The 24,777-nt window shown below is 44.2% G+C and overlaps 1 protein-coding gene across 2 annotated transcripts in view; it reads right to left on the bottom strand.

Moving 5' to 3' along the window:
* The window catches only part of LOC134346902 (E3 ubiquitin-protein ligase RNF167-like), a 184,760-nt gene extending 160,319 nt beyond the window's left edge, over positions 1–24,441 (bottom strand). The window contains exon 1 of one of the 2 annotated variants that reach the window (XM_063048736.1): positions 24,319–24,441. The gene's annotated coding sequence lies outside the window, so the exon portion shown is untranslated. Of the gene's footprint in view, positions 1–24,139; positions 24,180–24,318 lie in introns of those variants that run through there. The other variant, XM_063048737.1, reaches the window with a different exon arrangement.
* Between the last annotated feature and the right edge of the window lie 336 nt (positions 24,442–24,777).

Below are 24,777 nucleotides of genomic sequence, written 5' to 3'. Positions count from 1 at the left end.
CTCCCCGTAACTGCGTGGGTTTCTTCCAGGTGCTCCAGCTTCCTCCCACAATCCAAGGTTAATTGGACATTGTAAATTGTCTCTTGATTCGGCTAGGGTTAAATCTTGGTTTGCAGGGTGGCTTGCCTTGAAAGGCCAGAAGGGCCTATTTCATACTGTATTTTAATAAATAGATAAAGAGTGAGCCAACCTGTGGGTTCACCTGTTGATAGGGTGGTAAAGGTGGTGCATGGCACGCTTATCTTTATTAGCCTTTATTTATCTTTCTTGACTTTAATGAGTTCAGGTCAAGAAGTTATGTTGCAGCTTTATGAAAGTTTAGTTAGACTGCACCGAAAGTATTGCATTCAGTAATGGTCACTCCATTAGACTCAGATTTAATGCAATTTTTTTTTTTTTTTTCGGATGACTCTGCCATAGTTGGATGCATCAGCAAGGGAGATGAGGCTGAGTACAGGGCTACGGTAGGAAACTTTTGTCACATGGTGTGAGCAGAATTATCTGCAGCTTAGGAAAAAGACTAAGGAGCTGGTGGTAGACCTGAGGAGAGCTAAGGTACCGGTGACCCCTGTTTCCAAACAGGGGGTCAGCGTGGACATGGTGGAGGATTACAAATACCTGGGGATACGAATTGACAATAAACTGGACTGGTCAAAGAACACTGAGGCTGTCTACAAGAAGGGTCAGAGCCGTCTCTATTCCCTGAGGAGACTGAGGTCCTTTAACATCTGTTGGACGATGCTGAGGATGTTCTACGAGTCTGTGGTGGCCAGTGCTATCATGTTTGCTGTTGTGTGCTGGGGCAGCAGGCTGAGGGTCGCAGACACCAACAGAATCAACAAACTCATTCGTAAGGCCAGTGATGTTGTGGGGATGGAACTGGACTCTCTCACGGTGGTGTCTGAAAAGAGGATGCTGTCCAAGTTGCATGCCATCTTGGACAATGTCTCCCATCCACTATATAATGTACCGGGTGGGCACAGGAGTACATTCAGCCAGAGACTCATTCCTCCGAGATGCAGCACAGAGCGTCATAGGAAGTCATTCCTGCCTGTGGCCATCAAACGTTACAACTCCTCCCTTGGAGGGTCAACTGGTCCTGGACTTATTTCATAATTTACTGGCATAATTTACAAATTACTATTTAACTATTTATGGTTCTATTACTATTTATTATTTATGGTGCAACTGTAACAAAAACCAATTTCCCCCGGGATCAATAAAGTATGACTATGACTATTACATGAACAACAAAACATACAACACAACCTAAGGATATGCTAGAGGTAGCCAGCAAATGTCACCATGCTTTCTGGCACCGACACACCGATGTTCAGCAGAACAACACAGGCAACAATGACAAAACAAAACCAGCAAAAGAAACCACTTTCCTCCTTCCCACCCACTCACACACAGAGGCAGGCTTCTAACCCCAGGGCAGGATGTCCCCAGGCCTCCAGCTTCCAGTCCCATTGTAAGGATGTGGAAGTTTCAGAGAGCGTACAGAAGAGGTTTACGGTGATGCTGCCTGGATTAGAGGGCATGTGCCATAAGGAGAGGTTGGAAAAACGTGGGTTGTTTTCTCTGGAGCTGCAGAGGCTGAGGGGAGATCTGATAGAGGTTTACGAGTTTATGAGAGGTGTACACAAATCAGGCAGTCAGTATCTTTCTCTAAGGGTTAAAATGTCACATATCAGAGGGCACACGTTTAAGGTGAGAGGGGATAAGTTCAAAAGAGACATGCATGGCAAATATTTTTTTTTCCACTCAAACATTACACTGGACAGCAAATATTTTTCAAAAGCATTGCTTCCACTTAATTTTTTTTTGTTTATGATAGACCACTTGAAACTAAACACAAATATAATTTCACGCTACTTGTATCACATATGAATTTGAAAAAACAAGACATTAACTTTGACTATAATGGGTTTCATTGCATAATGGTGTTGACACTTTGCAATAGTTCAACTAAGCTAAAAATGTTTAGTTGGTGATTTTCATTTGTACTCAAGTGTCTGAAGCTTCTCACTTAAATGTCCAACAATAATCAGCCAGCATTAGTGGATTCCAGTTGCCCTGATATAGTTTCTCCATGACCACAAAGTCCTGGTGAAACCTTTCACAGACAGCACCAAGATTTGCAGGGAATAAGTCTAAATGGGAATGCAGAAAATGAACCTTCAGTGATATGTGCGCTTCATGGTTTTATATGCTTGAAGCATGTTGTCAGCTGGCTGCACGTAGTTTGGTGATCTGAAGTTACCAAGAAAATTTTCAATAACATTCTTGAAATGCCTTTCACGCGATTTTCTCCTGTCCCACTAGTTCCTTAAAGTGCTTGTCATTGATGACTTGTTTGATTTGTAGACCAACAAAAATGCTTTCCTTAATCTTGGCATTATATATTCTGACTTGAATTTATAGGCATCGTTAGTCTCGTGAGACCATGGATTTGCGGCTTGGAAGGTTTCCAGGGCGCAGGCCTAGGCAAGGTTGTATGGAAGACCGGCAGTTGCCTATGCTGCAAGTCTCCCCTCTCCATGCCACTGATGTTGTCCAAGGGAAGGGCACTAGGGCCGATACAGCTTGGCACCGGGGTCGTCGCAGAGCAATCTGTGGTTAAGTGCCTTACTCAAGGACACAACACGCTGCCTCAGCTGAGGCTCGAACTAGCGACCTTCAGATCACTGAACCGACGCCTTAACCACTTGGCCACGCGCCAACACACCATGCCACACTTGAATTATGAATTTAAATAATGAATTATGAATTGAATAGGTGATTTCAAACAGAATGGTGTGTGATAAGGAAATTTCATGGTGATTTTCATGACCAGCAGCCCAAAATCTCTAAGATTCACCCAAAAGTATGCAGGAAGCAAAATGCTTGTTGTTCAGTGGTATCAGAGTACTTGCCTCTACCACCTACTCAGGCAGTGAGCTCCAGAGCAACACACACAAAACACTGGAGGAACTCAGCAGGTCAGGCAGCATCTGTGGACATGAATGAACAGTCAACGTTTCGGGCCAAGACCCTTCTTCAGGAATTCGCAGATTCTAACCACCGTTTTGGTAAAAAAGTTCTTCCACACATCCCCTCTAAACCACTCATCCCTTACCCTAAAACTATGCCCTCTGATCTTAATGGGGAAAAAATGTTGAATTCTGTACCATATCTACACCCCTTAATTTTGTATACCTGTGTCAGTAGCCCCTTATCCTCCTCTACTCCAATGAGAAGAGACACGGCGAGGACACAGGCACTAGAATAAGAGGGCAAACAGGGAAAAAAAGAGGGAAGAAAATTATCCTCAAACAACATAAGGTTGGTCTGGTGTTTTTTAAATGTATTTAAGTTGCATATATTGTGGAAAATGTGCTAACAGAATCCATTCAATAAGAAACCACAATGCCAACGAAAATCAAAAGCTCATGGAATTTAAAGTAGGATGCAGCAGGACAGAATTTGGATAAGGTAAAGGCCAACAAGGGGCAGTGCTTAATAATCAGAGTATCATATAGCACAGGATAACACAAGGATGGGAACCCACCTCCATAAAAGGTGCACGGAGAATTAAGTTGAAATCAGTGGTTTTAAGAGTTGTGCAGTCAATTCCAGCTCCCCTCATACATCTTCTCCTCACCTGCCTATGAGCTCCCTCTGGTGCCCCTCATCCCTCCCTTTCTCCCATGGTCTCCCACTCTCCTCTCCTATCAGACTTGTTCTTCTCCAGTCCTTTACCTTTTCCATCTATCACATCCCCCTCCCCTACCCAACTGGCTTCACCCATCAACTTCTAGCTTGTGCTCATTCCCCTCCCCCACTTTCTTATTCTCGCTTCTCCTCCCTTCCCTTCCAGCCCTGATGAAGGGTCCAGACCTAAAACGTCAACTGTTTATTCCCCACCACAGATGTTGCCTGACCTGCTGAGTTCCTCCAGCATTTTGTGTGCTCTGGATTTCCAGCATCTGCAGAATCTCTCGTGTTTGTGTTCAATATTGCCACAGTTTAGTTATCTCAGATGTATCAGGAAAGTATCAAGTATTCATGCAAAATACTTGCAAATATTTTTGGAAGTTGCAGTAGATTGCGACACAAACACAACAAGATCAGACCACAGATGTATCAGGCAAATAGGCAAACCTGAAGGGTAAGACCAACTGAAAAGCAAGTTCGAGAGGCATGGAGTATTAAAACTATTTAAATGAGATTAAGTGGTTCAGGATTTCCTCAGAAAGTTGTCTGTATCTTGATCCAATCCAACATTTCTATTCCTTGAAAGAGATTTGAGGAAAGCTCTGGTTAAAGATTTTGCTATTTTGCACAGACCTGTTATTTTTGCTTCACAGAAGCAAAGACAGAAACACTATGCAATCCAGTGAACAGTCAAAGCAAGTTTATTACTTAAGGCTTTTGGAGAGATATTTGTGATTTGACCAAAACCCTTTTCAAACTCATGACACTCAATTTAATAGTTGTCAGCTGATTTTGCATCATTTGGGATTATAATCAAACGACTAAGCAGTTTTCCTCCTCTGAATCCTTCTTAATTATTCTCATGTCTTAACAGCATCACGCGCCTTTAAAAACAAGTGCCAGAGAATGCACAAAGCAAAATCTCAATACCACGGACAATTTAAAAGATGTTATTCAACGAACACAGGGTACTTACATGCCGATCATTTACTGTGATCAGCTGAAATGTCCCACCTGATGGATCACATGCTTTGTACTTGACACAAAGTCATTGTGGACGTTTCTCCTGGCATTCTGTAGCCAAGATTCAACCATTGATACAACATTCTCATTTCATAACATTGTAATAGTAACACACTCTGTAGTACTGAGTGAAACTAGAATACCCTCAGAAATCTTTCTAAAACTTTAAATAGATATAGATATTGCCATTCCACTCTGTCAAAGGCCTTTTTCGGCATCCAATGACAGAATAGCGCTAACAGAGCTTCCAGACTTTTCATAAAGTATACTAAGCACTCTTCGAAAGTTGTGGAAGGCCTGCCTTCCCTTAACAAATCCATTTTGGTCAGGGTAAGGGTGGAATGGTTAACTTAGGGCAGCAAATCATAAACATGAGATTCTTCAGAAGCTGGAAATCCCAGGGTCTCGGCCGACTGTTTATTCATTTCCACAGATCCTTTCTGACTTGCTGAGATCCCCCCCAGAACTTTGTGTGTGTTGCTCTGGTTAATTTGGGGGCTACGATGCAGAGATCGTGCAGGGTTACAGATCTAGGAGAGATTTCAGACATAGACAGACAAGACCATAATGAGGTATGAAAGCAAGGATGAAATTCAAACATTACATGGCCAAAAGTCAGTCAGTGTAGGTCAGTGAGCACAGCGAGCAATAGTTCAGATTAGGACCTATATTACGACTGACCTCATGTTTATCGAGGTAAAGGTGGGGATTTCCCCAAGATGATCAAATACATGGATGAGACTTCCAGCAGCAGCTGAGCTGAGACAGAAGGGTAGTTGGTGGAGAGAGAGAGAGCGCGAGGGAGAGCAAGACAGTGAGACAGACAGGGAAAGAGGCACAGCAGGTCCCGAATCAGCAGGTGAGATTGGGCTTCAATGAAACAGCAGTGAAAGGCAGACGTGAACAAAGGACTGTAATGGAGAAATAAAGTGATAGCCAGCTGAAAGGTCTGAGTCACACTGCATTCTCTATTTGGATTCTCCAGTGTATTGGAAACCACCTTGTGGCTATTGAGGGTAATAGTGGAGAGTATTTAAACCGGTGCCAAAGAAAAACAAGGTAACATGCCTGAATGACTACTACCCAGTGGCTCTGACATCCACCATCATGAATGCGTGCAGGGCTGGTAATGGCGTATCAACTCCAGCCTCCCAGAAAACCTTGACCTTCTGCTAAGTCAGCTCCACAGTGGCCATGCACTCATCTCTAGAACATATGTATCATAAAGACACCTACATCAGGAAGGAGATACCGAAGGCTGAAGACACACACTCAATGATGTCTATACAAACACTTACCGTAATTCATTCATTTTTTCCAAAATTTATCACTTATGACTGCTGCTGCTAAGTTAACAAACTTCATCACATGCAGGTGATATTAAAACTGTTTCTGATTCTGAAAGCTTTACAGTATCACAAGCTCTCTGCAAAACAAACATCCAAACAGTCTCTTCATAATCATAAGACAGTTTAATCATGTTATCTTGCAAGACATTTTACCCAAATTCCACCAACACATCATCATGACCACTAGGGGAACAAACAGAGCGGATGATGTTTATATAACTAGATGCTTTATTTACAAAGCCACCCCACGCCCTCATTGTGATCTCTCTGACCATATCTCCATGATGTTCAAAGCTCAAAAAAGTTCAAAGTAAAATTTATTATCAGAGTACATACATGTCACCACATACAACCGAGATTCTTTTTCTGTGGGTATACTCAGCAAATCTATAGAACCATAACTATACTGTAAACATCAGGAACTGTAAACAGACTGTGCAAATGCATATGTAAATAAGTAGCAACAAATAATGAGCATGAAACCACAATATAACAGAGTCCTTAAATGAGTGTAGTTATCGGCTTTTGTTCAACAGTCTGATGGTTGAGCAGCAGTAACTCTTCTTCAACCTGGAGATACGAGTTTTAAGGCACCTGTACCTTCTACCTGATGGCAGCAGCGAGAAAAGAGCAAGGCCTGGGTGGTGAGCATCTCTAATGATGGATGCTGCTTTTCTACGACAACATTTCTTGTAGATCTGCTCAGTGGTTGAGAATGTTTCACCCGTGACGTACTGGGCCAAATCCACGATCTTTCGTAGGATTTCCCACTCAAAGGCATTGGTGCTCCCATACCAGACCATAATGCAGCCAGTCAGCACACTTTCCACCGCACATCTATAGAAGTTTTTCATGACATGCTAAACCTCCACAGAAGCATGACAAAGTAGAGGCGCTGTCGTGCTTTCTTTGCAATTATATTTAAATGATGGGTCCAAAATGGGTCCTCCAAGATAGTGACCCAGGAATTTAAAGTTACTAATCCTCTCCACCTCAGATCCTCCAATGATTACTGGCTCATGGACCTCTGATTTCCCTCTTCTGAAGTCCACAATCAGTTCCTTGTTCTTATACGACATTGAGTGAGAGGTTGTTGTTATTACACCACTCAGCCAAGTTTTCAATCTCCCTCCTGTATGCTGATTCCCTTTGATACAGCCCACAACAGTGAAGCCATAGGCAAACTTGTAAACTGTGTTGAAGCTGTACTTAGCCACACAATCATAGGTGTAAAGATAAGTACATCTCTGTGGTGCTCCTGTGCTGATGGAGATAGTGAAGATGATGTTTTTTCCACTCCAAACTGACTGAGGTCGACAAGTGAGGAGTCCAGGATCCAATTGCACAAGTGGGTATTGAGGCCCAGGTCTTAAGAGTTTATTGATTAGTTTTGAGGGGATAATAGTGTTAAATGCCGAGCTGAATTCGATAAAGGGAGTCCTGATGTATGCATCATTGCTGTCCAGATGTTCCAGAGTTGTGTGAAGAGCCAATGAGATAGTATCTGCTGTAGACCTATTGCTTCAGAAAGTGAATTGCAGCCCATCCAAGTCGCCATTCAGACAGGACTAGATATGCTTTATCACCAGTCTTTCAAAACACCTCATGTAAGTGCCACTGGGGCAATAGTCATTCAGACAGGTTACCACAGAATTCTTGGGCACTGGTACGATTGAAACCTGCCAGAGTGAGAGGTTGAAGATATCCATGAATACACCAGCCAGTTGGTCAGCACCGATCTTCAGTACTTCGTCAGGTACTCCATCCGGACCGGATGCTTTCCTTGGACTCATTCTCTTGAAGGCAACCTACACATTACCTTCAGACACTGAGACCAAAGGATCATCGGGAGACATGAGGGTGCATGATGGTTCCTCCCCGTTCTGGTGGTCAAAGGGAGCATAGAAGGCATTGAGCTCATCCGGAAGCAAAACTCTGCTGTCCTCTATGTTGCAAAATTAAACTTCGTTGGTTATGGCATTCAAACCCTACCGCAGGTGTCGAGCATCCCTCGTTGATTCTAGTCTTATCCAGAATCTCCATCTGGCTTTCTGGAGATCATACCTACACCTCTTGTAGCATTCTTGATCTTCATTCTTGAATCTTTCTGATCTAGATCTCAGCAGGCTCCGAATTTCATTGTTCATCCACGGCTTCTGATTGGGGAAAACCTTGAATGATTTTGTGGGAACATGTTCATCCACAGCTGTTTTAATAAAGTCTGTAACGACCCTGGTATAGTTATTCAGGTTCCCACACAAGTTCTTGAACACGGCCCAGTTCATTGACTCAAGACAATCCTTTAACCATATCTCAGCCTCCCGCAACCACCTCTTAGCTGTCTTGATCTCTGGAGCCTTGCGCTTTAGGCTATGTCTGTGCGTAGGTAGTAGGGGTACAGATGTCCCAAAATGCGGTCTCAGGAAGGAACAATAGGCATTCCTTATCACAATGTAGCAGTGCTCTAGTGTGTTGGGACCTCTAGTGCCACCAGTTACACCTGGTGATTATTGGGCAGGGTTTTCTTCAAACAAGCCTGGTTAAAGTCACCGACTATAATTTGAAATGCTTTGGGATGGACTGTTTCTTGTTTACAGACAGTATTGTGTAATTTTGTGAGTGCTTGCTTATAATTGGCAGCTGATGGTATGTAAATTGCAGTCAAGAACATAATCAGAACTCCCAAGGCAAGTAGAATGGTCTACTTTTAGTCATTAGCTGTTCTAGGTCAGGAGAACAAAAAGTCAACATAAACTCAACATCCATGTATCAACGAGAATTGACTAAAAAGCACACGCCACCACCTTTTTCCTTACCAGAATTCGCAGTTCAATCCATTCTGAAAATCGTAAAACCTTCCAGTTGGATAGCTGCATCCGATGTTAACCAACTCTCAATGTAACAATCAATTGAGATTTGCCTCATCTGCTTCTGACACAACAGCCTTGACCTCAGATTGTCAGTCTTATACTCAAGTTTTCAGCCTTGGCCTTGGTGTTGACCCTTAAAGGCACTGCACTTAACTGCTCCACATTTAACCATCTAACATGAGATCTGAAGTTCACTGATGTAAGTCCATAGTCCATTGGTAAGAGGAAATTTACATGCTGCAGATAGCAGCGAAAATAGTTCAAAAGGAGTATATTTAAGAGGAAAACTGATACAGAGCCCAAAGAGAGACGCTGATGTATGTGGGTGCCATCTTCCTTTTAATCTCAGTATACCAACTGCTGCTCAAACTGGAGAAACTATTCAATGGGACCATCACTGTATGGCCAAACAAGGCAATCTATAATGCTTCAGGATTGTTTTGAACACTAACTGCCAGATGTTCAAGAAGACTGGCACAAATGGAGAAGATACAAACCTCAAGGAATATGCCTCATCTCTTGCCTGCTTCTTTTCTAAGTGTGTAGACAATGTTAGTACCAAAAGATCAGTGATCTTACAGCCCAACCAAAGTCCTGGCTGAATGCGGAGGCGTGCTTTCTACTGAAATCCCAGGATGATGCCTTCAAGCCTGGAGATAGAACATCTCTCAGAGCAGCCAGTAGAAATCCCATCTTTGGCATCAAGGGGGCAAAGACTGACTACACACAAAACATTCAGGAGCATATATCCAATAACAATCCCCAGCATTTGTGACTGGGCATCAGGGGCATTACCGACTACACAAGGAAAAACAGCATCGACTGTACTCGTGACACCCTGCTCCTTGACAGTCTAAACAGCCTCAAGGCACGCAACACAAGCACTGGCCATGAAATCTATCCCCCTTTCAGGTGAGCAGCAATTGTCTGGTATAGCAGCAGACATAAGAATGACTCTTCAAGTCTTACAGGGGCCGAGATTCAACCCCGATAATGCTGTCGGGGCGGACAACATCCCAAGGCAAGTACTCAGGGAGTGTGCACACCAGCTCACTGACATGTTCAACACTACATTCATCCAGGCTGCTGTCCCCACATGCTTCAAATCAGCCACCATCACCCCTGTACTGAAGAATTCTAAATGGCTATCACCCAGTGCTTTGAACAGCTAGTATGGCAAACATCACCAACTGCATTCCTGCCACAATAGACACTCACCAATATACTTACCAACAGAACGGTTCCACGTAGCATCAGTTATGCACCTGGTCCTGACACACTTATGTCAGAATATTGTTCCTTAATTTCAGTTCAGTATTCAACACTATTGTCCCCTAGACCTTAGGGAACAAACCATCTAACTACACCACTGTGCAACTGGGTGTTGGACTTCCTAACCAACAGGCCCCAGACAGTCAGGATGCACAACTGCTCCTCCGCACCCCCCGCCAAATCATCAACCTCAAAACGGGTACTCCCCAGGACTGCTGTACCCCCTGCTTAACATGACTACAGAGCCAAGCACCTGAGTAATCACATTGTCAAGTTTACCAATGGCACGACAATGGTGGGGCTCACCAGCAACAACAGTGAAATGTCCTACAGAGAGGAGATGGAAGAGCTCGAGGCCTGGTGCCAGGCAATAACCTCTTTCGCAATGTCAACAAGGCAAAGGAGACAATTATCCACCTCAGGAGAATTCGCACTATTCATACCTCTCTTTACATGAGTGGCATAGCAGTGGAAACTGCGAGCACCTTCAGATTCCTGAGAGTACACATCTCACACAACTTCTCCTTGTCACAGAACACATCCTACATAATCAAGAAAGCTCACCAATGCCTCTGCTTTCTGAAAAAGCTAAACAGATCTGGACTGCACACATCAACAACCCTCTACAGATGCGCTGTAGACAACATCCTAAAATGCTGTATCACAGCATGGTACAGAGACTGCACTGCTGTAGACAGGAAGGATCTACAACGTGTAGTCAAAACTGCCCAATGGATCACCAGTAACAGCCTACCCGCCATCAAAGGACACGTATACAGAAAGGTACAAAAAAAGGCCAGCAATTTCATGAAGGATCCGGCCCACTAATTTCATTCACTGTTTGACCCACTCCCATCAAGAAGGAGGCTATGAAGCACTCACGCCAGGATCACAGACTCAAAAGCAGTTACCTTTCCCCAAGCAGCAAGGCTGATCAATGTCTCCACCCACTAACCCACCGCACCACACCCCCCACTACCTCTAGTTTATTTCCTGTCAGAGTCACCTTATGTACAGACACTCCTGTGCTTAGTGTCACTTTATGTACATAGAACCTACATATAAGCTATCATATGTATTTATATTTACTATATTTTTATTATTGTGTTTTTATATTATGTTTTTTGTGCTGCATTTGATCTGGAACAATTATTTTGTTCTCCTTTACCCTTGTGTACTGTAAATTACATTAAACAATCTTGAAACAAATTCATCTACAAATTTCAACCCCCTAGGCAACACCTCCCTCTGCAACTGGATATTTAACTTCCTGACCAGTAAACATTGGCACTTTGCAGGCTGCATTCTCAGCTCCTTACTTTACTCCCTATACACTCTGACTGTAAGGTCAGATTCTGCTCTAACCCCAAATGCACGCTTTTATGTTGTGATGATTACTCGCTTCCTTTTAGTTTTTTTTTGCCAAGCTCACTTTCCAAAACAGCAGCTACCACTTGTACAATCAAGACAGTTGTAAGTAAACTTTCAACATACATAGTTTAGCTTCTGGTCTCGCAAATGAAGGCTAGTCTTCAGCTCTTAAAATGTAAGTGGAAAACAGTAACCAGCTTGAAGTTGAAAACACAGCTTTGCAAACAAACTCTATACGGAGTCACACACTTACTGGCTCAAAGCAACCTGTTATATTGCTGTTAGAGAGGTGCAGTATAAGACAATGGGTTATTTAATTTGGCTTGCTTCAAAAAAGACAAGCTGACCAAGTTGTTTAGTTCAAGGAAGCTTGCAGATCAGATGGATAATATCATTTAGTAAAACAATTAACAATCTTATTAATGTTGGGAGTTAGATTTACATAATTAATTATAGGTAGCTGAGAACTATGTCTCCAAAAAACTTTGGACCTTTTGTGTAAGAAAAGGGCAACTGAGGAAATATCATATGCATGTGAAGTCAGCAAATTGGCAGAAAAACAGTATAAATATAGACAGCAATTCAGGCTTATAAGGAATGGGGCAAGGAACATCAAGAAGCATGAAAGAAACATTGGAGAAATAGAATCCATCCTCTGGCTTCAATTTCTACGACAGACAATTTGTTTGTCTGCATCATTGGTATATCTTTTTAGTTTATAGGATTTGTACCTGTGTTTTTGAAATCCTTTGAGATTAGAAATGCTTTGTGTATTAAAAAATGTTTGTAATTTGGAAATGTTTAAGATAGAAATCCATGCATTTGAAGAATGTTGTTTGGATTTAAATTTGTATCACTGAAGGTAATGAATTGTGCTTTAAACTACTTTGTCAGCTGCAAATACCTTCTCCTGGGTAAGGAGAAGGGACCCATTGTTCAAATAGTGGGTATTGGAAGCAAAGATTGTTGTGGAGCGCCTCTACTTTGCCAGATGTTTAAGGAAATTCAACAAGCCCTTGCTGATCCCACCAATTTGTATAGATGCATGATTGATCCACCCTAACCAGATGCTTTACAACTTGCTATGGTAACTGCTCCACATGAGACTACACAAAACTGTAGAGTTGTAAATACAACTCAGTCCATCATGAAAACCAGACACCCCTCTATTGACTTTGTCTGCAATGCCGGCTGCCTCAGGAAACCAGCCAACATAATCCCAGACCATATCAACCCTGGTCTTTCTCCCTTCAATCAGGTAGATGCTACATCAGGGATTCCAACTTTTTTTATGCCATGGACTAAATACCATTAAGCAAGGGGTCTATGGGGAACCCTGTGCTACACGGAAAACTTGAAAACACTTATCACTAAGCCAGGGACAGCTTCTATCCCATCAAGTTCTTGAACATCGCTCTTGCACAATAAAGGTGAACTCTTGATATCACAATCTACCTCATCACAAGGTGCACTGCACCTTCTCTGTAACTCTAAAACTATATTCTGCATTCTGTTATTGCATTTCCGTTTGTACTACCTTGATGTTCTTATGCTTCTCAATCAACACAGGGATACCGCAAGGATCCGTGCTTAGCCCGGTGCTCTATTCTCTCTACACCCATGGCTGTGTGACTAAACACAGCCTAAATACAATCCATAAATTTGTCAATATAACAACTGCTGTTGGCAGAATCTCAGATAGTGACAAGGAGGAGTACAGGAGTGAAATACTGTCAATCGGCTGACTGAGCAGTGTCACAAAAACGCTGCACTTAATGTCAGTAAGACCAAGTAATCTGTTGCGGACTTTAGGAAGGGGAAGTCAGGATAACCCACTCCAGTCTATCGAGGGGTCAATAGTGGAAAGGGTGAGCGCTTTGAAAGAGGAGAACATCTCTTTAATTCTGAAATGAAAAGCATCGTCCTGAGAGCAGGTGCGGCGAAGATGGAGGAACTGAGAGAAGGGGATGGCATTTTTACAAGTGACAGGGTGGGAAGAGATAAAGTCCAGGTAGTTGTGAAAATCAATGGGTTTGTAAAAGATATCAGTAGATAAACTGTCTCCAGAGATAGTGACAGAGAGACCGAGAAAGGGGAGGGAGATGTTGAAAATGGACCATGTAAATTTGAGGGCAGGGTGGAAGTTGAATGCAAAGTTGATGAAGTTGATGAGCTAACCATGGGTGCAGAAAGCAGCCCCAATGCAGTTGTCGATGTAGCATAGGAAAAGTTGAGGGGTGATACCTGTGTTAAGCTTGGAACATATGATGCAACATATTGATGTAGCAGTAAAGAAAGCAAGAAATCAGCTATATTTCATTAGGAGTTTGAGGATAGTGGGTAGTGTAGAAGGTAACTTACATCGGGACACTGATAGAATGTAAAGCTGGGCTGAGAAGTGGCAGATAGAGTACAACTCAGAAAAACTGTGAAGTGATTCACTTTGGAAGGTCAAATATAAAGGCAGAATACAACGTTAATGACAAGATTCTTAGCAGTGTGGAGGACCACATCTATAAATCCCTCAAAGTTGCCGTGCAAGTTGATAGTGTTGTTAAGAAGGCTTATGATGTGTTGGCCTTCATTAGTTGGGAGACTGAGTTCAAGAGCCGTGAGTATACAGTCACTCTACAAAGCTTTGTATTCAGTTCTGCTTACCACATTATAAGAAGGATGTCGAAGCTTTCGAGAGGGTGCAGAGGAGATTAACCAGGATTCTACTTGGATTGGAGAGCATGCCTAATGAGGACAGGCTGAGGGCTTTTCTCTTTGGAGAGAAGGATGAGAGATGACTTGATAGGGGTGTATATGATGTTAAGAGGCATAGATAGCCTGAAACTTTTTTCCCCCAGGGTAGAAATGGCTAATACAAGGGAGCATGATTTTAAGGTGATTGGAGGAAAGTATAGGAGAGGATTTCATAGACAGCTTTTTTGTAACTGCCAAGGGTGGTGGTAGAGGCAGATAAATCAGGGACATTTAAGAATTTCTCAGAAAGGTACATGGATGACAGAAAAATGAAGGGCTACGTGGGAGGGAAGGGTGAGATTGGTCTTGGAGTAGGTTAAAAGGTTGGGCTGAAGGGTCTGTACTGTGCTGCAGTTCAGATTCAACCCATCACTCTAAAACAGGTCACCCCTGTCCTCCGAAAAGATCCCTATCGTCCAAGAAAATGAATCTCTCCTTCTTGCACCTTCTCCAGCCAGACATTTATCTATCCCTACTTTCACTAGCACAGTAAAATAGAGGCTAGCATGGCACTATTACAGCTCAGGGCATTTCCGGGTTCAGGGTTCAATTCTGGTGTCACCTATGAGGAATTTGTACGTTCTCCTCATATCCCTGTGGGTTTCCTCCAGATGCTCCAGTTTCCTCTCTCAGTTCAAAGGCGTACTGATTAGTAGGTTAACTGGTCATTGTTAGTTATCCTGTGATTAGGCTAGTGTTAAACAGGTAGGTTGTTGGGCAGTGTGACTTGTTGGACTCTCTCACCCTGAATCTCTAAATAAATAAAATGCACTGGGAATAATCCAAAGATTACAACAAAGCTCCTGCTTTGTAACCTTCCGAACAAATTCACCCTCAGGACTTCACCTCTTTGCCTACCTGTGGTTGAATAGGTTAGATCACTGGTTAGGTGGGTAATGGAAACAGAGCCTCAGGGATTACTAGTTGAGCTCAGGTGGATAAACACCAACATACTGCTTCTTTAAATTGCTTGAGGCATAATGCAATTAGAGTGCATGTGGGCGAGCTTGAGGTTTAGTCAAACAATGATGAAAGTCAGATGTTAAATGATCATATGTGATAACAGCACAATTTCTAGTCAGATACTCTGCAATGGGGTGCATGGGGTGTCCAAGGAGGGGTAGCACCTCTGGTTAAAGGGTTTGTCGTGTTCATTCCAGGGCAGCTCACTCACCCTTGGTCTCCACTACTCAGCTCTCACCTAGGGCTCCAAGTAGCTGTTTGCATATGACAGCAGCCACATCCCGATATACCGCTTCAACAGGTGGCCTAAAGCAGGTGAAGGAAACCGAAGCCCTCATACCCTGGTGAAATAAAGGCATGCCCGTCCTAGTACGTAAAGTCAGCTCTGGCAGACTGGGCAGTTGAAATCGGCCAGGAAGGTGGTACTGCAACAGTCCACGGACAGCAAAGGGCATGACAAGGCAAAGAAGACGCCACGATCATCCCCTGCAACCAAGGAAGACACCAGTTTGTGACGCTTGCTCGTACCACTGGACCTGGATTTCTGAGCTCAAGAGAGTGGAACTGCTCCAGTGCAATGGCTTTTCCACTTTAAAAACTCTTCCACACAGTTTTCCTGTCATCGTCAGACACGACAGACAACCACCACCATTTTGCGTTACTGCTATCCAGACTTACTACTACGTCGACTCAGGCCTGGGGGCTGGCATCGGGCACGATGACGGACTCTCCACTTCTCCCTCTCCCTCATCAGTGTGTTCAGTTCATCTACATTAGCCACGCCACTGCCTTCTAGGAGCGTGTTGACCATAGTCTTGGGAGGGTGCCCAGGGTTCATCCTCCCGTGCTTGGGCTCCCATATGATGACTAGGCTGGCAGGTAGCTCGGGGTGGCATAGACAGTGCCCCACTAGTTGTAGTCTTCTCACCTCGATTTTAGTGGTGAGCATCGGTAGGTCGTCATAGAGCTCGACGTTCGTCATGTGCTGTTTTGCCAACTCACGTCAAGAGCCATCCGGAGCATTCGTATATAGCAACCATCTAGAGACTTTCACATCGTCTCGGTGAGTGTCCACGTCTCGCATCCGTACGCGAGAATGGACTCTATGACTGCTATGGAGATCCTCTTTTTAAGCCCTGTGGTCAGGTTCGACAAGATTTCCTTCATGTCGTTCATAGCCCTCCACGCCAGCGCCTTCCTTATCTTTATGTCCTTCTCCAAACTCATCATTTTTGACCCAAGGTACTTGAAGTCAAAAACTTCCTCGCAGTAAAACTGCTCTGTCACACTGAGGTGTGAGTGCACATCTGGCCAAAGCTTACAACAACCTAGAAAGAGAAGCCTGGAACTTGAATCTCAACATGTACTCCAGAATCACTTTTTACCACTTCAGAACCATTCCAGCAAGCATCACTTTTATTACTATTTATTATTTATGGTGCAACTGTAACGAAAACCAATTTCCCCCGGGATCAATAAACTATGACTACGACTATCAGATGGCACATAAAACCAGCAAGGTTCAGTATCCAGTCAGGGAAGACATTGATTGCAATGTGTTGCAAGTACTTTTCAATTAAACTCGCTCAGACAATTAGAGATCCATGGCAGGACTGGAAAAGGCTGCAGAGGGTTGCAAACTCGGCCAGCTCCATCATAAGCACTGGCCTTCCCCAGCATCAAGGACATCTTCAAAAGGTAATGCCTCAGAAAGGCGGCATCCAACATTAAGAACCTCCCATCGCCCAGGACATGCCCTCTTCTCATCACTACCATCATGGAAGTGGTACAGGAGTGTGAAGACACACACTCAAGTGTTTCAGGAACTCCTTCTTCCCCTCCATCATCAAATTTCTGAACAGACAAAGAATGTACCCCACTTACTGCTCGTTATGCTGCTGGTGTTCAGGGCAGCAATGAAGGTCCTTCATCTCCGTCTGTGTAGAAGGATTCTTCATTACTGTTTCTGCAACAACTTTAGTTAACCAGTCAGGATTGTTAGCCCTGAGCTGAAACCCTGAACCTGGAGGACCAATGGACTACTCTTTAGTATGGACTCGACACTTTGACCTGTTTGGCATGGGTGACCCTATCAAGAGCCAAAGCACAAGACCTGACTCCAGCCAACATAGCTCTCCGGGTCACTGAGGCACGCAAACCTCCAAACCACGGAAAGGTTGTGGTCCTCTTGTACCCTACCTCACTATTTTCTTGTTGCAGTATTGCTGCCACAAAACAACAAATTTCACAACATATGCCAGTAATATTAAACCTGACTCAGATTTTAATTCTGAAATACTCTGCCAACGCTCCAGTGCTGCATTGGCCCTCGTTCACCCATCCAGATTGATCTATAAATTCGTGGAACTTCATTTAACTCCCCAAGTGAGGCAGAGGCAGAGGCAGAGGCAGAGGAAGAAAAAGTATGGACAGTACCGATCTCCACAACTATGCACAGCAGATGAGAAGAATGCCTGCAGGCCTGGACCAGGAGATCACTGAGCTGTCTCCTGATGAAATACTGAGGATATGTTTACACCACACTTTGTGCAAGGCATGAACTGAAATATTACCCAAAGTAATGGTGTGCCATGCCTCTGCCATGAAGAATGCACATAAGATTATGGTCACTGACATGCTGCACAAGTTGTAGTTCACCTCCCTGTAAGATATCACAAGGGAAAAAAATAGCAGGGATCGGCCTTTCAAACCTGCCCTGCCATTCATTATGGCTGACCCACCTTAATATAATGTAAAAAAAAATGTAAAAAATGTAAATGCCCATGTAAAAAAAATTATGTAAAGCAAAGATGCTTTCAAAAATAATAAATATCAAACAATTTACTATAAAAAGCAATAAACAGTAAAAAACTAAATCAAATCAATATTTGGCATGACACCATTTGTCTACAAAATGCATCAATTCTCCATTGTGCAGTTTTATAAGAAAATCGACTGGTAGATTGTTAAAAGTATCTTGAAGAACTTGCCACAGTTCTTCTGCAGACTTTGACAGTCTCCTTTCAAACAGACATAGTGTGCTAGATGCTATTGGTAAGGTGTGAGATCAAAGGAATGGCACATACCAGGCTGCAACAGAAGGCAAGGGATTGGTGTGGCCCGAATGATTATATCTTAGCTGGCCATAGGTGAGATATCACATGTTTGGGAGACAACAAAAGTCATCCCTTTATTTAAGGCCAGCAGGGATAGGTCAATTAATCTAATGTCAGTGGTAAGGAAAATTATTGGAAAAAAATAAAGAGGGAAAGTTTAATCAACACTTGGAAAATCACGAGTTCATCAGAGATCGGCTCTAATTCTGAAGGAGGGGCTTGGTCCAAAACTTTTATTTCCATAGATGCTGCCTGACTTACTGAGTCCCTCCAGCATTTTGTGTGTGTTGCTCTGGATTTCCAACAGCTGCAGAATCCCTTGTGTTCAGCTCTAATTTGTTAGTGGGAGATCCTGTCTGACTAATTTAATTGAATAGTTTGAAGAGATAACTGAATACAAGTCGAATTTATTGTCATGTACACAGGTACGGTAAAGCACCAGTATAATGGAAAACATGCTCACAGCACGAGAGATAGTTTACATGGACTTCAGTACGGCCTTTAACAAGGCTGCATATCGAAAACTGATCCAAACGGTTACAGTCCATGGGAACAAAACAAGTTGGCAAAATGTATCCAATACTCTCCTAGTAATAGGAAAATAAGGGTGATAGCCGGGGTGGGGGCGCCACTGTGATTAGAAGCCAGCAACTAGCAGTGTACCATTGACGTCAATACCAGGACTCTTGCTGTTTGGCACGTACTTTAACACATTAGATGCAAGATGTACAGTACTATGCAAAATAATCCGAATCAGGTTGAATATCACCGGCAGATGTTGTGAAATTTGTCAACTTTCCAGCAGTACAATGCAATACATAATAATACAAAAAAAACTGTTTTCCTGAAAGAAAAATCCTGCCTGACTAACCTACTGCAATTTTTTGAGGAAATTGCAAGCAGGGCCGACACAGGAGATGCAGTGGATGTGGTGTATTTGGATATTCAGAAGGCTTTTGACAAGGTGCCGCACATGACGCTGCTTAGCAAGATAAACACAGAACACGGAATAGTACAGGCCCTTCGGCCCACATTGTTGTGCCAACCCTCAAACCATGCCTCCCATATTCCCCACCTTAAATTCCTCCATATACCTGTCAAGTAATCTCTTAAATTTCACTAATGTATCTGCCTCCACCACTGACTCAGGCAGGGTATTCCACGCACCAACCACTCTTGAGTAAAAAACCTTCCTCTAATATCCCCCTTGAACTTTCCACCCCTTACCTTAAAGCCATGTCCCCTTGTATTGAACAGTGGTGCCCTGGGGAAGAGGCACTGGCTATCCACTCTATCTATTCCTCTTAATATCTTGTACACCTCTATCATGTCTCCTCTCATCCGCCTTCTCTCCAAACAGTAAAGCCCGAGCTCCCTTAATCTCTGATCATAATCCATACTCTCTAAACCAGGCAGCATTCTGGTAAATCTCCTCTGTACCCTTTCCAATGCTTCCACATCCTTCCTATAGTGAGGCGACCAGAACTGGACACAGTACTCCAAGTGTGGCCTAACCAGAGTTTTATAGAGCTGCATCATTACCTCGCGACACTTAAACTCTATCCCTCGACTTATGAAAGCTAACACCCCATAAGCTTTCTTAACTACCCTATCTACCTGTGAGGCAACTTTCAGGGATCTGTGGACATGTACTCCCAGATCACTCTGCTCCTCCACAGTACCAAGTATCCTACCATTTACTTTGTACTCTCCATGGATTGTCACCTTGTCGTGGTGGAGAAGCTTGTGTAGTCCTGTGATCCCGAGAGCAATGCCGTCTGGAGCTATGCTCCTGGTAGGGTCACCCATGGCGGTAAGGTCGAGGGTGAGGTCCCTGACAAAGAACAACCCAACCAAGACCTCAACGGTGGAACAGGTGGACGAAGTTACTTCGAACTCAACGGCTGTGAAGGCGGATGAAGGCTGCAACAAATCCATCAGCTCCAATCATTGTGGTTTCCATGCCACTGGAATCAGCTACAGGTTTCCCCCGCCATCCGAAGGTACAGCGTTCCTATGAAACGGTTCGTAAGCCGAAATGTCGTAAAGCGAAGAAGCAATTACCATTTATTTATATGGGAAAATTTTGTGAATGTTCACAGACCCAAAAATAACCTACCAAATCATGCCAAACAACACATAAAACCTAAAATAACAGTAACACATAGTAAAAGCAGGAATGATATGATAAATACACAGCCTATATAAAGTAGAAATACTTTTCCACAATCATTACTGCACTGCTCTCCGTAGTGAAAATCGCACTCAAGCGCTGTCAGCAGAAAATCTCACGCAAGCGCTCTCAGCAGAAACACGCAGAAGCGCTCACCAGTAACCTTTAAGCTATGAAGCTGCCAAATTTTACCAAATAACACGTTAAAATACACAGCCGATATAAAGTAGAAATAATGTATGTACAGTGTAGTATCACTTACGGGAATCGGGAAGACAGCTTGCCGAACACACTGATGATGGTGTGTTAGACTTGTCGGAGTTTGGGTAGTGCAGTGGCCCCCACCCTCCGGGCCGCTGAGCGATACATTGCCGCAAAGAACGCAGGTAGCCAGGAGGTACACAGCACATCTTTAAGAAAAAAGCCGAAACAAACATGTTAATTAATTAGGTGCCGCCCATAATTGTCGGCCCAGATCAGTGCTGATTTCCAATTGCGTCATCTCTGATCTGGGCCGACAATTACGTGTCGGCGGCACCTAATGAATTAGCATGTTTATTTCGGCTTTTTTCTTAAAGATGTGCTGTATGCCTCCCGACTACCTTTGCATTCTCCGCGAATCGCTATCTGTCCGTGGCCTGGGGGTTGGGGTGGTGGGACACTGGGGTGTCATCTCATCATCTGTTTCCATTAGAGCAGGCAGCTCATCTTCTTCTATCTCTGCCCGCCTCGATGTCGAAGGTCGAGATTCGTCGTCTGCTGTGGCTGATGTGGAAGGCTTGCTTGATTTTTCTATCACACAGTTCTTTAATAAGGACTCAAACCATCCTGCAAAAATCCCCTAAACCAACGTACCCTTTCAAAATTAAAGTCATACTTTATCATTACTCATTCAGTTTCCATTGTTATCCTTTTTTCTTCCAATTGCATCAGCTCTTCATCTGTCAGTTCTTGGTGATGGGATGCCAAAACCTCTTCAACATCACGTTCGTCAGCTTCCACAAGCCAAACTCACATTGTCCTTACTTCGTTCACCACGATCAAAACGCTTAATTATGTCTAGTTTTACCATAAGTGTAACACCCTTACGAGCTCTTTCAGGCTTTTCCGATACCATAGAACTCATCTTGCAAACGGCTGCTCACAGGCAAATGTTAAAGCAAAGCAGTTCCGAATCCGGGGGAGAGCTGCTGCTCCGGCACGCGCTGTCTTTTATCGCGCACTGATTTTTCCGCACTCTGATTTTTTATCGCGCGCTGAATCTTTTTTCATAACAGTGAAAACACCTTCTGAAAGCGAAAACAGGGTACTAATGTAGGTCTTTCGTAACAGTGAGGTTTCGTAAAGTGAACGTTCGAAAAGCGGGGGACACCTGGTACATACTGTAATTGCATTGTACTGCCGTCACAAAGATAACAAAGTTCACAACATGTGCCATTAATATTAAACCTGATTCTGATTTTGAGTTCCCCCAATGGCAGGGAAGGTCACGGGGGGGGGGGGGGAGATAATAAATCTCACACAAGGCTGTGCTTACATCATTTGATTCAACAACTCAGGAACATAAGATAGAGAAAGCTACATAAGGACAAGTGTAAACTTCTGGAACTTCTGGGCTCCTCCACAAAGGTAAACAACTTCGCTCCACTGGGCTGGCAAACCTTTACTGTATGAACATCTCTGCCACACTGACCATCTTCATCCTTTGTCACTTTAACCCTCCCGTTTCCATTTCTCTCCAAAGTCACCCCAACCACAATCTATTCCAGCTGCTACCATCTGGGAAATGGTACCACAGCATAAAAGCCAGGACCACCAGGGCATCAGACTGATTAACTCACGCTGATTTGAGTGTACTCTATATTGCATTGACTGTTCTATATTATAAATAAATTTATTTTAAATTATTATAAATTACTGTGATTGCACATTGCACACTTAGACGGGGACGTAACATAAAGATTTTTACTCCTCATGTATGTGAAGGATGTAAGAAATAAAGTCAATTCAATTCAAGTGAACAGTGCACCCCTCTAATCCATCTCCCCACAACCATCTCTTCCCCAAGCTCCTTTCTGTCGTCCAGCCGTGACCCTGCTCCACAAGCACTTCACCCATCCACTCATCTCCAACTTGACCCGAGCCCCACAGGCACCAACCCCCCACAAGCAGGACCAGCCTCACTGTGCCCTCCCTTCCTTCCCCACTCCTCCTTGCCACACATCATCCACCTTTAACATGCCCCCACTTCACTCTGCCTCCTCTCAGACCCATGCCCACACCTACGAACCCTGCCCCATCCACACCCCCATTCCTTCGCTCCACTTCTCACATCCCCATCCTCACCCTATCCCCCCTCACCGCAAAGCAGCCGCCCACCTCCTGAACGGCCTCCCCCCAAGTCATTCCCACCCCCAATACTGTCTCCCAAGTGATCACTCTTCCTCACCCGATCAGCTTCCAATCACCCTGTCCCCACAACACATCAGCCCCGCCCCCCTGGCGCAACCTCCCTTCCACCACGCCATTCCCTCCCACCCCAACTTCTCCCTCCTCCCCATCCTGTTCAGACTCTATCCCATGACTCCTCCACCTCACCAAATCACCCCTCCCACTAACCGATCACACCCTCCCACCCCATGCCACTTTCTCTCCCCCACCCCAACTTCTCCCTCCTCACTCCTGCCCGACCTCCCCATCCTGTGAACCCTCAGCCCTGCCCGATCTCCCCCATCCGTGACTTAACTCTCTCCCCAACCGCATCGTAAATCTCCACCGTCCCATTGCTGCACAATAACGCCCCCTCCTCTGTCTGTCTGTATCTTGTTTTACGGCGGTTGGCATCCAGCTTAATGGTGCATTACCGCCACTCTCTGCTCCGGAATGTGCACTAGACATACATTCTAAATCCCTTCACCCAATCTCTCTCTCACACACACACACCTACACTTCACCCTCCCATCTTTGACCATCCTAGTATCCTATTCCTGTTTATTCATCATATTCTATAAAAAACTCCTGTACCCCTTAAAAACACTAAAAATACCCAGACTTGTGCTCTCTCACCCATGCCCAGCAACCCTTTTAATGTGAATTCCTGCATCCCCAACTCCCTTAATTTATTTCTCATCATCTCTCTCTGTATCCCATACTTCCTGCAACACAAAACTACATGTTCTACTGACTCCTCTTCCTGACATTCCTCACACAATCCTGTCTGGTGTTTCCCTATCATTTTCAATGTTTTGCTTATTGCACAATGTCCCAGCCTTAATCTAGTCCACACAATTTCCTCTCTTCTGTTTCCATTACCTACCCGAGTAACTGCAACACTCTTTTGTATTTGATATAAATGCCTCCCTTTCCCCTCCCTGTCCCATCTTTCTTGCCACATTCGGTTGACTTTTTCCCAGATTACACACTTAACCTCTGCTTTACTGATACTAATGTGCATTTCCACATTTTCTTTCTTTAACGCCCTCTTTGCCAACTCATCCATCCTCTCATTCCCCTTCACCCCTACATGTTCTGGAACCCATAGAAATTTTACCTGACCTCCCTGATTTGCAATTCTTGTAACTAACTGAAGGACTTCATAAAGTACATCTTGCCGACTGTTTGTGTGAAAAAAACGCCCCCTCCTCTCCGGCCAATGAACATCTTAGCTGCCCCTGTTCACCAGTTCACACCCCGCCCCCACCTTGTCTGAGGCAACAGGCGGGAGCTGGACTCACCGAGAAGCACCAGCTCTGGCTCGGGCTCTCCAACTAGGCCTGCCCCCGGTCGCTGGCGTATCTGCCGAACTCCATAGTGCAGGAAAATGGCGACTCCTGCTTGCCCCGCCCCTTGTCGGTCAACAACAGTATCCCGCCCACTGTCCGTCACCCACGGAGCTCCGCCCCTGTCTGTCATCCAAGGTGCCCCGCCCACTGTCCGTCACCGACGTAGACCCGCCCTTACATAGGCGTCAATACCGTCCCCTCCTTTTCTGTCAACGTATGCGGCGGATTTCCTGTCTGTCACATCCGCGCCCCGCCCACTCTATACGCTATTGGTCGACCAACATCGTCTGTCATAAACTAAGCTCCACCCCAGTGCCACCCTATTCACGCAATCCGCCTGGCTCCTGCCGTTCCTGTGTAGTTCGTATGTTCTCCCTGTGAGACGTATCGGGAACGTGTGCATTTGATAAA

Source organism: Mobula hypostoma, chromosome 5 (assembly GCF_963921235.1).
Source record: "Mobula hypostoma chromosome 5, sMobHyp1.1, whole genome shotgun sequence".
Taxonomy (NCBI): Eukaryota; Metazoa; Chordata; class Chondrichthyes; order Myliobatiformes; family Myliobatidae; genus Mobula; species Mobula hypostoma.
The sequence above is the reverse complement of the archived record's forward strand: the minus strand, read 5'-3'. Positions and strand labels throughout refer to the sequence as shown.